Raw genomic sequence first — 14534 nt, 5'->3', positions numbered from 1 at the left:
CTAGTCGTCTCAGGTATGCAAGAAAGAATAACTGAAATGATTAATCATGCTTATACTTTTATTTTCCTACCAAGATATCTTGCAAATCTAGAGGCACCTATCACATTAGCATCTTGGGCCCATCTGCACATTCACCAGAAACTCATCGGTTTGTTAAATGTTAATAACTTTTATGATGGCTTCATCGCATTTCTTAACCATGCAATAAAAAAGTATTTCATTCCTTCCACAGCGAAAAAGTTTTTTATTTGTGCTTACACTGCTAATGAGCTACTTGATCTGTTACAAGCTTATAGACCAGAGCCAGACCACTGGACCTTTGTGTTGGAGCGTCCAAATAATGATGGTAATAGTAGCCGCAGTAAGAAGTGCAAATTAGATTTAACTCTCCGCTTGTAAATATTTTCTCTTGTGTTTCACCACCCAGGTGATGTCTTCTAAACTTTACTTCTTTCCTTTCAAATATTGAGGACAATGTTTCGTTCTGGTTGGGGGGAGGGAATAATCGACAATTGTAGAATCTTGGTTAAGTTTTCACTAATTTTTTGTTGTAGAGACTAACCGTGGCTAACTTTTTGTGTTGAAGATGGCTTAATATGCAGTATAGTGACTCTAGAAATGCATCTTCTTCGTTTGAAAAAAAATAAAAAAATTCAGACATTTTCTTTTTCTTTATTAAGTTTTAACAATCATTTTTCTTTTTTTTTAATTTCTCCTTTATAAATATACACTTTCAAATTTTTTAGTCGAAAATGGCTGAATATGGAGTGTAGTGCCTCTAGAAACGCATCTTCTTAGTTAAAAAAATATATCATTTTCTTTTTCTATCATTTTAAGTGTAACTTTTTTAATTAGTTTTTCTGCATCATTTTTCACCTTTATGCATGCATATTTTCTTTTCATGTTTAAGAATAGGTTGGGAGGTAGAAAATTGTTTAAAAATAAATTGTGTGATTTGTTTTAACATTGGATGACATGATGACTTTCAAATTTTAGTATTTGTATTATCTTTAGTTTTAAGTGATGTTACACCATGTTTGCTACTCTATACGTTGATGTTGGAGACAAATATGAATTGCTTGAAGGAATGAACATGTCATAATGAGTACCAAGTGAGCTTTTGAGCCTATCATTTTTCTTGAAGAGTAACCCTTTTTGCTCATTCTTTATACAGCTTAGCAGTTTATTATTTTATATACGATCTTTAGATTTCTTTTCAGTCAACCCTTTAAAAAAATTAATTACTTCAAAAACTAAAAAAAAATGTGTATTGCTACATCTAGAGGCCCATCTAACTAGTAGATATAGAAGATTATTTAGAGCCCTAAAAGACGATGGAAATATCATTTTTGACCCGTTTGAGCCTTTCTAGCCATCCTTATTATGAATTATCCATAATTAACCCTTTTGAGCCTTTAAAAAATAATAATAAATAAATAAATTTTCTTTGTCAAACTTATCATCTTAACCCACTTTGATTTGGAGTATTACCCGATATCTTACAAGTTTCATCACCTATTTATGTTTAAGAAAAATATAAATACTTATTTTGTTCAGTGAAGTTGTGCCAAACAAAAGCAAAAAAAAAAATTGTTGTTAAAAAAATAAATAAATAACAATAATAGGTGAAATCCACCTTGCAACTCCTTTAAAAAAAATCTCCGTATTTTTCTCAAATATACACTTTGTTTTCCTTATTTCCCCTCCATTGTTAGCCATGTCCCTAGCCTACGTTACGTCCTAATAAAAGTCATTCTTGATTTTAGGTAACTATAGTCTGAAGTAGAAGCTAGTTATATGGACTAAAAAGATATAGTGGTGCATAAAATAAATAAAAAAATAAATTGGGTTGACTAGCATTTTCATTTGACTTGAGATCGTATTATTTCTAAGCTGAGGGCATATTTCTTTCATCTTGGTGAGAGCATGTAATATCATTTCTTTATTATTTTCTCTCAATTACCATTCATTGGAGTGACTATTTTTATTGGGTTTAATTTCTTTGTGAGAGTGCCACTATTTCCAGTGAGATTTTGGAGTTTAACATGTCATTCTTGAAAGTAACTGTGACAAAGTCTACTGGACTGATTTATGTGGATGATTGATGTGGGTGTGATGTTTCTTTAGACTGGAGATAATGCTTATACTTTTATTTGATTACTATCACTAGTCTGATTGAATAAACATGACTGTTAAAAAAAATCATTTTGGATTTGAATTTTTTTTCGCTTTATTTGCTAGGGACTAGCAATAAACTGGTTGGGGGTGTGTTAAGTGTTAGAAAATATATATTTATAAAGCAGAAAATCGTCATTTTACATTTCAAGTCTTACTAACACCCTTATTTTTATGTATTTAAGCTTCTTGTGAGTTAATTACGTGTGTTTTATTTTAATTAAGTATTTTATGTATTTTAGGGGCATCATGGTCATTTCACAATGAACGACAAATTAGACGACAAAACAGACATCACTTTTGAACTCAGGACAGTCGAAAACCTTAGGAGGAGCATAAAAGAAAAAATGTCACTGTTCACATGTACGATACTATTCATATGTACGGTATTGTTTACGTTACTCTTCACATAGACGGATCGATGACGTGGTATTAACCAATGATGTGGCATTCGCTGATAAGGTGTCGCGATTCCATTGGAGAAAATTCTTATACACTGTTGATCGGTGATGTGACAGCATATTAGTGGACCAAAAATTACGCGTACGATACATGCATATACACATGATTATTTTCAACCAAACCGCGTTACTGTTCAGGCCGGTTGACTATTCAAACAACGTGATCAAACCGTGTCACTGTTCAAACTGCGTGGTCAAACCGCGTATTCTTGACTGATGACGTAGCGCAATCTTGAGCGTTCAAACTGTTTTTAATCTGATAGCCATGATTTACTCAATGTATCTATAAAAAATGGGCCTCCCCCCTAATTTAGCACCTCTGAATCTATTTTTGGGCTCCATTTTCTGTAATTCCTTCTTCATCTTGTATTTTCTATGTATTTTAATAAATTCTCATTTTGCCCCTAGTTCAATTATAAGTAGCTAATTTTCTTTCAAGCTTGGGTTGAAGGTGAAGTCTCAACATGTGTCATGGGCTTTATTTGGTAAATTTATTTTCTCTTCCCCTTTAATTTTTGTGGATGTTTTGACTTTTCGTCGACAAATAATAATAACCTTGTCTAGATACCACCCTGATTTCATCGGCTCTCTAATACAAGGTTATTATTATTTGGCACGATAAACCCTTAACACCATATTTATTAGAGTGTAGTTCATGAGGTGTGGATTCCTCCCTCATGATTTAATTGGCTTTAATAAGGAATATTTAGCCCATGGTGCATGTTGATACAGATCTAGATACCCAAGTACATCATTTTAATAGATTTTCACTTCAATTTATTCTTGCCATTTTAATTTGAATTTTAGGATAATTCAAATCATTTTCACCACAAATCCAACCACCCTCATACAAAATTAATTCTACATATAATTAAAATCCACATCCTCGTGGGATCGACACTCGTCACCATTGATCTATACTACAATAGATTCGTGCACTTGAAAGTTCAATAAAATTTGCACAACAACTACATTCATGCAGTAACAGGCTTGCAGAAAACGACAAAGTACTTATCTGTATATGAACAAAAATAAGTCTGAGCCAGAGAAAATGCTAGAGCAAATGCTGTAGTAATCCAGGACTAAGTACAAACAAAATTGTCCATGCTGTTCACACGCTATTTGACAAATTATGTTGCAGCCATTACTGCACTGCCACTTTCAGGTGCAGACAAAACAGCGGCAACTAGCACAAAAAGAAATATGGTTCTAGAATACCAAGAATGGACAAGTGTTCTCATGCCTTTTTGGGTTGACCTAATCCCAAGCTATAAAAGAGCACATTTTAAGGAAACAAAATATAGATATATCCATTGCCATAACACACACAAAAAATGACCTTAAAAAAAAGGATTTTAGAGCTGCAATAGTGGGTATCTTGTGGAGAAGAAAGAGAAAAAACTTAAAGACTAACGCGTGACACTTTGGTCCTTTTTGTATCTCAACTTTATCCTTATATTTTGCTACTTGTATTTTCTCTTTGATGATGTATTTCATGGCAAACACTTATGTTTTTATTATTTTAAAGCTCATCATTGAAATATTAACTAGGCAACGCAAGAGGGAGGTGAATTGGATTTTTAAAAATTAAGCAATTAAAACTTAATGCAATTCAAAAAAAGTTATCAAATTCGAAATAAACAAATTAATGCGCAATGAAAAATAAAGAAATAGGGTAAGAGAGACTAAACAAGCGATTTTTACGTGGTTCGGCCAACTATGCCTACGTCCACTCCTCCAAACTCACCAGGCTTGAGGATTTCAGTAAGCAAGCCTCCAAGGCTTCAACTACTCTTACAATTAACTTATAAGGTGTCAACAAACCTTTACAATAAGAAATTATCCCCAATCTCTTATCCCAAGTATATCCCAATACTTACAACCTCTCAAAGAAAAATAGTACAAATGAATTTTTCTCTCACACAATGTGTTTGATTACAAATGAAAGCTCAATGTATAAATCAAAGAAACATAAAAAAAATTTAAAGCTCAATAATGGTTGTATGCTCAGTAGCAAGCTTACTGATAACTCATAGATCTAGCTTTTTTGAATTTAATTGAGCCATTTTATAGTTGGAGCTGAAAACTAGCCGTTGTTGACTTTCTGGACAAAATTGGATTGCCATTAACTGTTTCACTAGTCCAAATGACCGTTGAACTAAGATTTTAAATAGTCGATTAACCATTTGGGATTATCGGTTAGTCGTTAATTTTCATAAACCTACAAAACAAATTTCGTTTGACCATTCTTGCAAAACGATTCTCGATTAGAATGTAATTACTTTCTGGAAATTATCAGTTAGCCATTTAGAATTATCGATTAGTTTTTTATTTCCATAATCTTGCAAAACAAATTGTGGCTATCTGTTCTTGCCAAACAATTTACAGTTATAATCTATTACCTCTCTGAAAATTATCAGTTAACCATTTTTAGTAAATGGTTCACCGTTATTTTCTAGAATTAGTATTTTAACAAACTTTTGCAAAGAATGATTTTCCAATTAAAGTTAACGATTATCCAAATTCATGTCTAGAAATATTATATGTCTTTTAAGAGTTTGTTTATTAATGAAAGCTCCAACATTTTTAATCAAAAACATATAAAGTTTGTTATCATCAAAATCAATATTATAGACACATACATGTTAACAATCGTGAGCTAAACTTTAATGTAGTTGAGTTTTAAATGATGTTAATGGTTATTTAAATTATATATGTATGTTGCTTAGAATCTGCTATAACATTTTATTTTGATTTTACATATTGCGAATCTTTATTTTGGTTGACTACTCATTTAGTGGATACTAGCTAAAAGAAGCTTAAAAAAAGTCTAACTTAGTGGAATAAATTAAGATAATACATGGTTTTATATTGGATTTCCCAAGTCGAATTTTTCTAGGTTTGAATAGGGTTATGCCTAATCTAAGATTAGTGAAGAACTAGACATAAGAATTCACCTTGTAGGGTAAATAAAGCGTAGATCGTATAATGTTATATTTAATATTAGTTAACAATTGGTTGATTAGTATTAAAAATTGTTTAATTATCAAGCGATAATATGTTATTTTCTGCTTATGTTACAATTTATATTTGTGTTTATGTAATATATTAGGAATTATTAATTATATTTTAAATATATTTAATTTTGTGTATTTTTATGTGTTTATTAGGAAAAATATTAATTCGAGGCTCCAAACAGATAAACAGAGGTCAAATTTGGATTTCGGAGGTCCGAAAACCTTCAGATCAGTCAAAATCGGCTTAAAATTGGGCTTGTGTAAAAAAAGTTAACTTTTCCTACTGACCGAGTATTGATTGGATGATGAAATGAGCTTACAATAGATATGAGTGCATGGGATAGCTGGCAATTTTAACTAAATCTCAACCGTTTATGATTCAATGGCCATGATTGTGCCACGTGGCAATGGTTGGTGAAGGAAGTTGTAGGATCCGAATCTTTGTATTTAGGTCGACCCGATCCACCCATTAACCCGCCAAATCCCAACCGTTCTTTGGCCAAATCAGACGAGTCAAACGATGCCACGTGTCATGTTGACTTTTGAAGTTTGACCAACCGTTGGATCTTGATCTAATGGTTGTGAGGAGCACACGCATGAAGCTTATGATGGACCGCAAAGCACTGGATTATGAATTTATTTTTCTATAAATAGAGCCTCATTTTTATGTTTTTAATCATCTCTCTACAACCCTCTTCTTCTCAAATTCTCTCTATCTCCTATTAATCTTGATTTCTAGGTGTGTTTTTAATATTTTGTATAATTATTTTTATAAATAAAATTAGTTTTATTTCTAATTTTAGTTGTTTTTATTACTTTTAATTATAAGTAATTCAATTTTACTACTTCTTTATATTTTAATTATGTTTAACTAAATAATATTAGTTAGGGGAAGGTGAAACTCTCAGCAAATAATTATGATTTAAGCAAATTCTATTTTTAATTTTATAAATTAAATTATTTTCTATTTAATTTTATACATATTTTATATTTAGAAAATTGATTTATTATAGACAAACAAATGAATTTGGCACAATAAATTCTTAATATCTTAATATAAGGTATGGTAAAATGGTATTTTGACTTATTGTAAACAAATTAAATTTTGGCACAATAAATACTTAATCCATCATAAAATTAAAGGGAAAATAATAATAATTTATTTAATTAATCTTTTGGGCAATAAATCTAAAAAAATAGGCAAAAAGAATTTATTAAGTTTTATTTACTTCTAAGAGTGGATACATAACCCTAACTAGTTCAATTTTATAGTTTTATTTAAATTAAGTTGTTTATATTTAATTTTTAATTTCAATTTTTAGTTAAAATAAAATAAACAAATTAAATATTTTCTCTGTGGATCGACCTCGGACTCACCGAGTTATAATACAACAAAACACTCTTATACTTGAGAGTTAAAAATTACTTTTAAATTGTGTCAAATTTTTGGCACCGTTGCCGGGAAAAAAATTTTATTTTGCTTTATTTTTCTGTTTTTGATTTTTCTCTTTGTGTAAATTTTCGTTTATCCCCTTTTCTTTTTCTTAAATTCTCTTTTGTCCATATATATTTCATAATTTGCATTTCACCCCAACAATTCTCGTTTCTAGCTCAATCTTCTCGAAATTTCGTTCTGACCCCAACATCTTTCAGTCGTTTCACTTTCATCCCAAATGGCTCAATTCTAAACTTCTAAAAATTACGGTGTGGCCATAAAATTAAAAATAATTTGCAATAGAATCCCTAGACAAAATTCCTCAAAATAATCAAGACTTGGACTTACATCTTGGACATACTTTGGACATATTTGGACTTATTTTGGACTTAATTTGGACCAAACTAACTTTAACTACTAACTCTAATTACTAACTCTTAACTTACTAACTGTTAACTCCTAACTTTTTTTTATTTCAGTTATTTAATTTTCTGTATTTATTTTATTTTGTATTTATTTATTTATTTTTGCTTTATTGGTGGGTTCAACCACCAAACTAACTAATAACTCTTAATTTTTATTTTCAGTATTTATTTAATTTTTTTTTTTGCTTTATTTTTTTTAATTGGTGGGTTCAACCACCATTTTTTTTCTTTTTCTTTCTTTCGCATTTATTTTACACTTAATTTTATTGTTAATTGGTGGGTTCAACCACCAAAATTGTTATTTAATTTTAGTTTTAATTTTCTTTTGTACACTTATATTATTTGCATATTTATTTTTTTTTTTGTTATTAATTTGTGTGAATATTATCTTTATAACATAACAATTGCATGAGACGTTGGTCTCGATCTTCAAGTGGCAGGTGAATTCGTAGATCTCAATCTCCACCACCAATCATGGATGAGAGTCAAGAAGAAAACGTTTTGGGCGAACTTAATCCTCAAATTGATCAGGGAGACAACCATTCTCAACATGGGCATGATCAGAATCAACCAAGAACTCTGAGAGACTACATGAATCCAACCGGAACCGGAGCACCGTCGTGTATAGTATTTCCTCCAGAAGCATCTCGATTCAACTTTAAATCAGGTATTATCCAACTTTTACCAACATTTCATGATTTAGAATCTGAGAATCCGTACTTGCATCTAAGAGATTTTGAGAAAGTTTGTAATACATACACGGACCAAAATTGTAGCATAAACATAATTAGATTAAAGGTTTTTCCTTTTTCATTAAAAGAAAAAGTTAAAACTTGGCTACAAAACCTTAGATCTGGATCAGTAAGAACTTGGAATAACATGCAAGAACAGTTTTTGAAAAAATTCTTTCCACCTCATAGAACAAATTCTTTTAAAAGGCAAATCACTTCTTTCACTCAAAAAAATGGAGAAACATTATACTAATGTTGGGATAGGTTTAAAGAGTTGCTCAACATATGTCCACGTCATGGTTTTGAAACTTGGCGATTGGTCACTTACTTCTATGAGGGCTTAATACCCCAAAGTATACAGGTTGTTGAAATGATGTGTAATGGTGAATTTAAAAATAAAAATCCTAAGGATGCACTAGATTACCTTGACCAATTAGCTAAAAATGCACAACATTGGGATACTATTGAAACTTTTGAATTGAAAAATAAGCAACAACCATCTCTATCTAGTGGAGGAATCCATAACCTTAGGGAAGATCATGATTTACAAGCCAAATTTGCATCCCCAGTTAGGAAAGTTGAAGATTTGGAGCATAAAAAAAGTGATCAATTAAAATTTGTTCAAGAAATTACATGTAACATGTGTAGTTCGAATGATCATTTCACTCAACAGTGTCCTGCTTTGCCTGCACTTAAAGAATGTCTAAATGATCAAGCTAACGTCATTAACACTTTCAATAAACCAAACCCATATTCACATACTTATAATCCTGGTTGGAGAAATCATCTGAATTTCAGTTGGAGGAATAATAATAATGCACAATCTTCACAAGCACCACCTCTGCAAAATTTTCAAAATGCTCAACTTTATGCACCATATGTTCCACTACCCTGGAAAAATCTGGAAGACACAATGTATTTATTCATCAGAAAGCAAGATGTTATTAACAATCAAAATATACAAACTTTTTCTTATTTGAAAGATACTCTTGCTAAAATTGTTTCTGCACTCACCATTCAAGAAAAAGGAAAATTTCCAGCCCAACTACAACCAAATCCTAAGATTCAACAAAATCCACCCACAGATCAAGTCAAGTCAATTATAACTCTTCGTAGTGGTAAGGTTATTGATAGACCTATGCTTGAACCTTATGAAAATTGTGAAACTTCAAAGGGTAAGGAAGGACTAAATGAACTTACACCTAGTGAAGAAATAACTAGTGTTCCACCTGAACCACCATTTCTGCATGCATTGAATAAACCAAGGAAATCAAACCACTCTTATGAATTTATGAAATCTTTAAGCAAGAAAGTTAACATTCCTCTATTAGATGCAATCAAGCAGGTACCTTCATATGCCAAATTTTTAAAGGACTTGTGCACTGTTAAGAGGAAATTGAAGGTAAGAAAGAGTGCTTTCATGGCCAAACAGGTAAGTACAATTTTGTCTACTAATAATAAGTTGAAATATAAAGATCCTGGTTGTCCTACCATTTTTTGTATTATTGGTGATCACAGAATTGAGCATGCTTTACTAGATCTTGATGTTAGTGTTAATTTGCTTCCATATTCAGTTTATCTTTAATTTAATCTTGGTGAGTTAAAATCAACTTCAACTACACTTTTACTTGTCGATAGATCAGTTAAAGTACCAAAAGGAATAGTGGAAGATGTTTTAGTACAAGTTGATAAATCCATCTATCCTGTGGATTTTATTGTCTTGGAAACTGAACCTGTTGTGAATAATTACAAGCCAATTCCTGTAATTTTAGGTCGACCATTTTTAGCAACTACTAATGCTTTAATTAATTCTAGGAATGGTTTAATGAATTTATCTTTTGGGAATATGACTTTGGAATTGAATGTTTTCAACATGTGTAGGCAACCTAATGAAGAAAATGAGAATGAAGATGATATTGATGAACAAAAAGAATTGCTTGAATCTTGTATCGAGGAAAATATTCAAAAAGGGGATTTTTTTGAACTTTCTAATGTTTGTTTAGTTAATTCAATTGAGTCAAATAAGCAACTTGAACTTAATATTTCTAATATAAATTTGTTGCTTGATTCTGTGCAGACTTCACAAAATTATGATGACGAGCCAAAATTTGAGGAGCTTGGAAGTATTGAAAAGACAGAATAACAAGAAGCACCTAAACTGGAATTGAAACCTTTGGCTGAAGGATTGAAATATGCTTTTCTTGGAGAAGAACAAACTTATCATGTTGTGATTTCTTTTACTTTAACAAGCGACCAAGAAGGTAATTTACTAATTGTTCTTAAAAAGCATAAAAATGCTATTGGATGGACTTTAAATGATATTAAAGGCATTAATCCCTTAATCTGCACACATAGAATTAATTTGGAAGAAAATGCTAAAACATGTCAACAACCTCAAAGAAGATTAAACCCACACATGAAAGAGGTAGTCAAAACAGAAGTCCTTAAATTACTTGATGTGGGAATTATCTATCATATTTCTGATACTAAGTGGGTAAGTCCTACACAAGTAGTGCCTAAAAAATCTAGAATCACTGTTGTTAAAAATGAAAAAGGTGAATTAATTCTAACACGAATTACATCTAGTTGGCGCATGTGCATTGATTATAGAAAGTTAAATAAAGCCACTAGAAAAGATCATTTTCCATTACCATTCCTTAACCAAATCTTAGAAAGAGTAGCAGGACATCCCTACTACTGTTTTTTAACTGGATATTCAGGTTATTATCAAATTCCTATAGCACTTGAGGACCAAGAAAAGACCACATTTGCCTGTCCTTTTGGAACATTGACATTTAAAAGAATGCCATTTGGGCTTTGTAATGCTCCTGCGACATTTCAAAGATGTATGTTAAGCATTTTTTGTGATATGGTTGAACATTGTTTAGAGGTCTTTATGGATGATTTGACTGTGTTTGGGAATTCTTTTGATGATTGCCTTGATAATTTGGAGAAAGTTTTAAAAAGATGTGTTGAAAAAGAACTAGTGTTGAATTGGGAAAAATGTCACTACATGGTTACTTCTAGAATTATTTTGGGTCATGTTGTTTCTGTTAAAGGAATTGAAGTTGACAAAGCAAAAATCGAAGTCATATCTAAATTGCCACAACCAAAAATAGTTAGAGATGTGCGATCCTTTTTAGGACATGTAGGATTTTATAAGAGGTTTATAAAAACTTTAGTGCCATATCTAAACCACTTTGTAACCTCTTATTAAAAGATGCGCCGTTTGAATGGAATGATGATTGCTAAAAATCTTTTGAAAAAATAATTTTTCTTTTAACATCTGCACCTATTATGCAATCTCCTTATTGGTCTTCGCCATTTGAATTAATGTGTGATGCAAGTGATTTTGCTGTTGGTGTTGTTTTAGGATAAAGAATGGATTGTAAGCCTTTTGTGATTTATTATGCGAGTAAGACTTTGGATAGTGTTCAAATGAATTATTCTACAGTTGAAAAAGAATTACTTGCTATGGTATTTACATTAAACAAATTCCATTCATATTTGTTTGGCTCTAAATCTGTTGTGTTTACTGACCATGCTGCTGTAACATATTTGATGAGTAAACAGGGTGCCAAACCGAGACTAATTCGTTGGATTTTGTTACTTCAAAATTTTGACCTTATCATCAAAGATAAAAAATGTGCTTAAAATGTCGTTGCTGATCATCTATCAAGACTCACATCAAAATTTTTCAATGATATAACACCCATCAATGATTCTTTCCCTGATGAATTTTTATTTTCTGTTACTTCAATGTCATGGTATGCTAACATTGTTAATTTTCTTATTACGGGTAAAATGTCTTTGCAATGGAATGCTCAAGAGAAGAAGAAATTTTTTGTTGAAGTAAAGAAATTTTATTGGGATGACCCTTACTTGTTCAAATATTGCCCAGATCAAATTTTTCGACGATGTATTCCTAATAATGAGGTAAGTAGTGTCATTAATTTTTTTTCATTCTGAAGCATGTGGTGGACACTTTTCTTCAAGAAAAACTACTGCTAAAATTTTACAGTGTGGATTTTATTGGCCTACAATGTTCAAAGAACATATGAATTTTGCAAAAGTTGTGAAAAATGTCAAAAATTGGGATCAATTACAAAAAGAAACATGATGCCCTTAAATCCCATACTTGAAATTGAAATATTTGACTGTTGGGGATTTGATTTCATGGGTCCATTTCCATCATCTTTTGGATTTGTGTATATATTAGTTGCAGTTGATTATGTCTCAAAATGGATTGAAGCAATTTCTTGTCAAAATAATGATAGTAAAACTGTGGTTAAATTTTTAAGAGAAAACATTTTAAGTCAATTTGGAATCTCTCGAGCCATTATTAGTGATGGAGGTAAGCATTTTTGTAATAAGTCATTTGAGTTTTTAATGAAGAAATATGGATTTACACATAAAATTGCTACCCCTTATCATCCTCAAACAAATTGTCAAGTTGAATTAGCAAATAGGGAGATAAGACAAATTTTGGAAAAAATGGTTAACCCAAACCGAAAAGATTGGTCTCTTAGACTTAATGATGCACTTTGGGCTTACCGTACTGCATTTAAAACGTCATTAGGAATGTCACCTTATCAGTTAGTTTATGGTAAACCTTGTCATTTACCTATTGAACTTGAACATAAATCACTTTGGGCTATTAAAGCTTTTAATTCAAATTTAGATAATACTGGTAATGTGCGAATATTGCAATTGAATGAACTTGAGGAATTAAGGAATGATGCATATGAAAATTCAAGAATTATTAAGGCAAGAACAAAAGCATTTCATGATAAAAGAATTTTTCAAAAAACATTTGAGATTGGTCAAAAAGTGTTGCTTTATAATTCTCGTCTTCATTTATTTCCAGGAAAGTTAAAGTCAAAATGGAGTGGCCCATTTGTTGTAAAAAATGTTTATTCATATGGGGTCATAGAAATTGAGAATCCAAAGAACGGTGTCACATTTAAAGTTAATGGTCAAAAATTAAAACCATATCTGGAACATCACCCATGTGACAAGGACACCGAACTTAATTTGGGTGACCCACCAGTTCTTGATTAAGTCTTTAATGATTGATTTTTTTTTACTATTATTTTGTCGTTTCATTGTTTGATTTTTTTTCTCTAGATTGATGCACTGTACATATTTTTTTAATGATCAAAGGCATTCCTTCTGACATTTAATTGGTTAATTAAAGCAAAGGTCTGATTAGCAGGTCAGTTTTCTAATCCATTTGTTCTTACATGCTTGGTTTTGGTAAAAGTACATTTGCTAAGAAAATGAGAGCTAAATGACTTGGCTCAAAATGTCATAGTTGTGTAAGACTTGGTTGCAACCGAGAAGTTTGTAAATCTTTAGGAATGGTGTCTGATACTTGTGAAGATAAAATTAAATTCGTTAAAGATGGCATGAGTAAAGATTCGTTGGATGACATCTTATGATCTCTTGAGACGCATCACAGCAAGCATGTGCAATATAAGATATACAAGTTATGGAGACTATTCCAAACACAAAGTGCACAATTTAGTCTTGAGAATCTGATTCAAAAAAACATTGTTTACCAGTTTATAAGAAAACTGGATGGGAAGCCTATCCTCGACCCATAGAGGGCGTTCAAGCCGTTACTAGATATAAAACCAGAGGAAGATGTGAGCCACAATTACAACTACCAATAAATATCCTTTTACTTCACTGTTATTTTACTTTACTGTTATTTTATCATTTGCATTATTGCATTTAGTGGTGTGATTTTGTATTTAATAAATATTAATTTTCTTTTACTATTTACTTTTTCTAATCATTATTTTCTTTTTACTGTTTGTTTTTGAATTATTGAGCCACAACCTTTACTTGTCATTTAACAAATATGCCAACCCATTTACAACTGTTTCTAATTATTTATGTCACCAGGATATTTAAATATGAGCTCTTTTTTCAAATACTCACAACTTGTTTTTGAAAAATTAGTCTGATGGCAGCATCTTTGAATAAACAATTCAAAAATATTTGTGTGCCTTTCTGGGTTTCACTATGGAAAGTACAAAGAGCTTGTTCAGGCAGCAGTAGATCTTGGTCGTGTCATAGCAGAGAGGAAACTGCATCTTGTATATGGAGGAGGTGAACGAGGGTTATCAAGACTTATCTCAAAAGCTATTTTTACTAGAGGAATCCAAGTATTAGGCATTATCCCAAAAGCCATGAAACCGCTAGTGTGCATGTCTAGCCCACCAATTTGAGAAGAATTAGTGGTATCAAGTATGCAAGAGAGAATATCTGAATGATGAATCATG

The 14534-nt window shown here is 31.2% G+C and overlaps 1 non-coding gene and 1 pseudogene across 1 annotated transcript; one reads left to right on the top strand and one right to left on the bottom strand.

Annotated features, from left to right (window-relative positions):
* The first annotated feature begins 7987 nt into the window (after positions 1-7987).
* LOC18049505 overlaps positions 7988-14534 on the top strand; it is an 18691-nt pseudogene continuing 12144 nt past the window's right edge.
* On the bottom strand, positions 8439-8547 carry LOC112100508. The gene has a single exon (XR_002906876.1). It is a non-coding gene; the product is annotated as a small nucleolar RNA R71 (small nucleolar RNA).

The sequence above is a fragment of the Citrus clementina genome, unplaced genomic scaffold, assembly GCF_000493195.1.
Source record: "Citrus clementina cultivar Clemenules unplaced genomic scaffold, Citrus_clementina_v1.0 scaffold_3, whole genome shotgun sequence".
NCBI lineage: Eukaryota > Viridiplantae > Streptophyta > Magnoliopsida > Sapindales > Rutaceae > Citrus > Citrus x clementina.
This window is presented reverse-complemented; position numbering and strand designations above follow the sequence as displayed.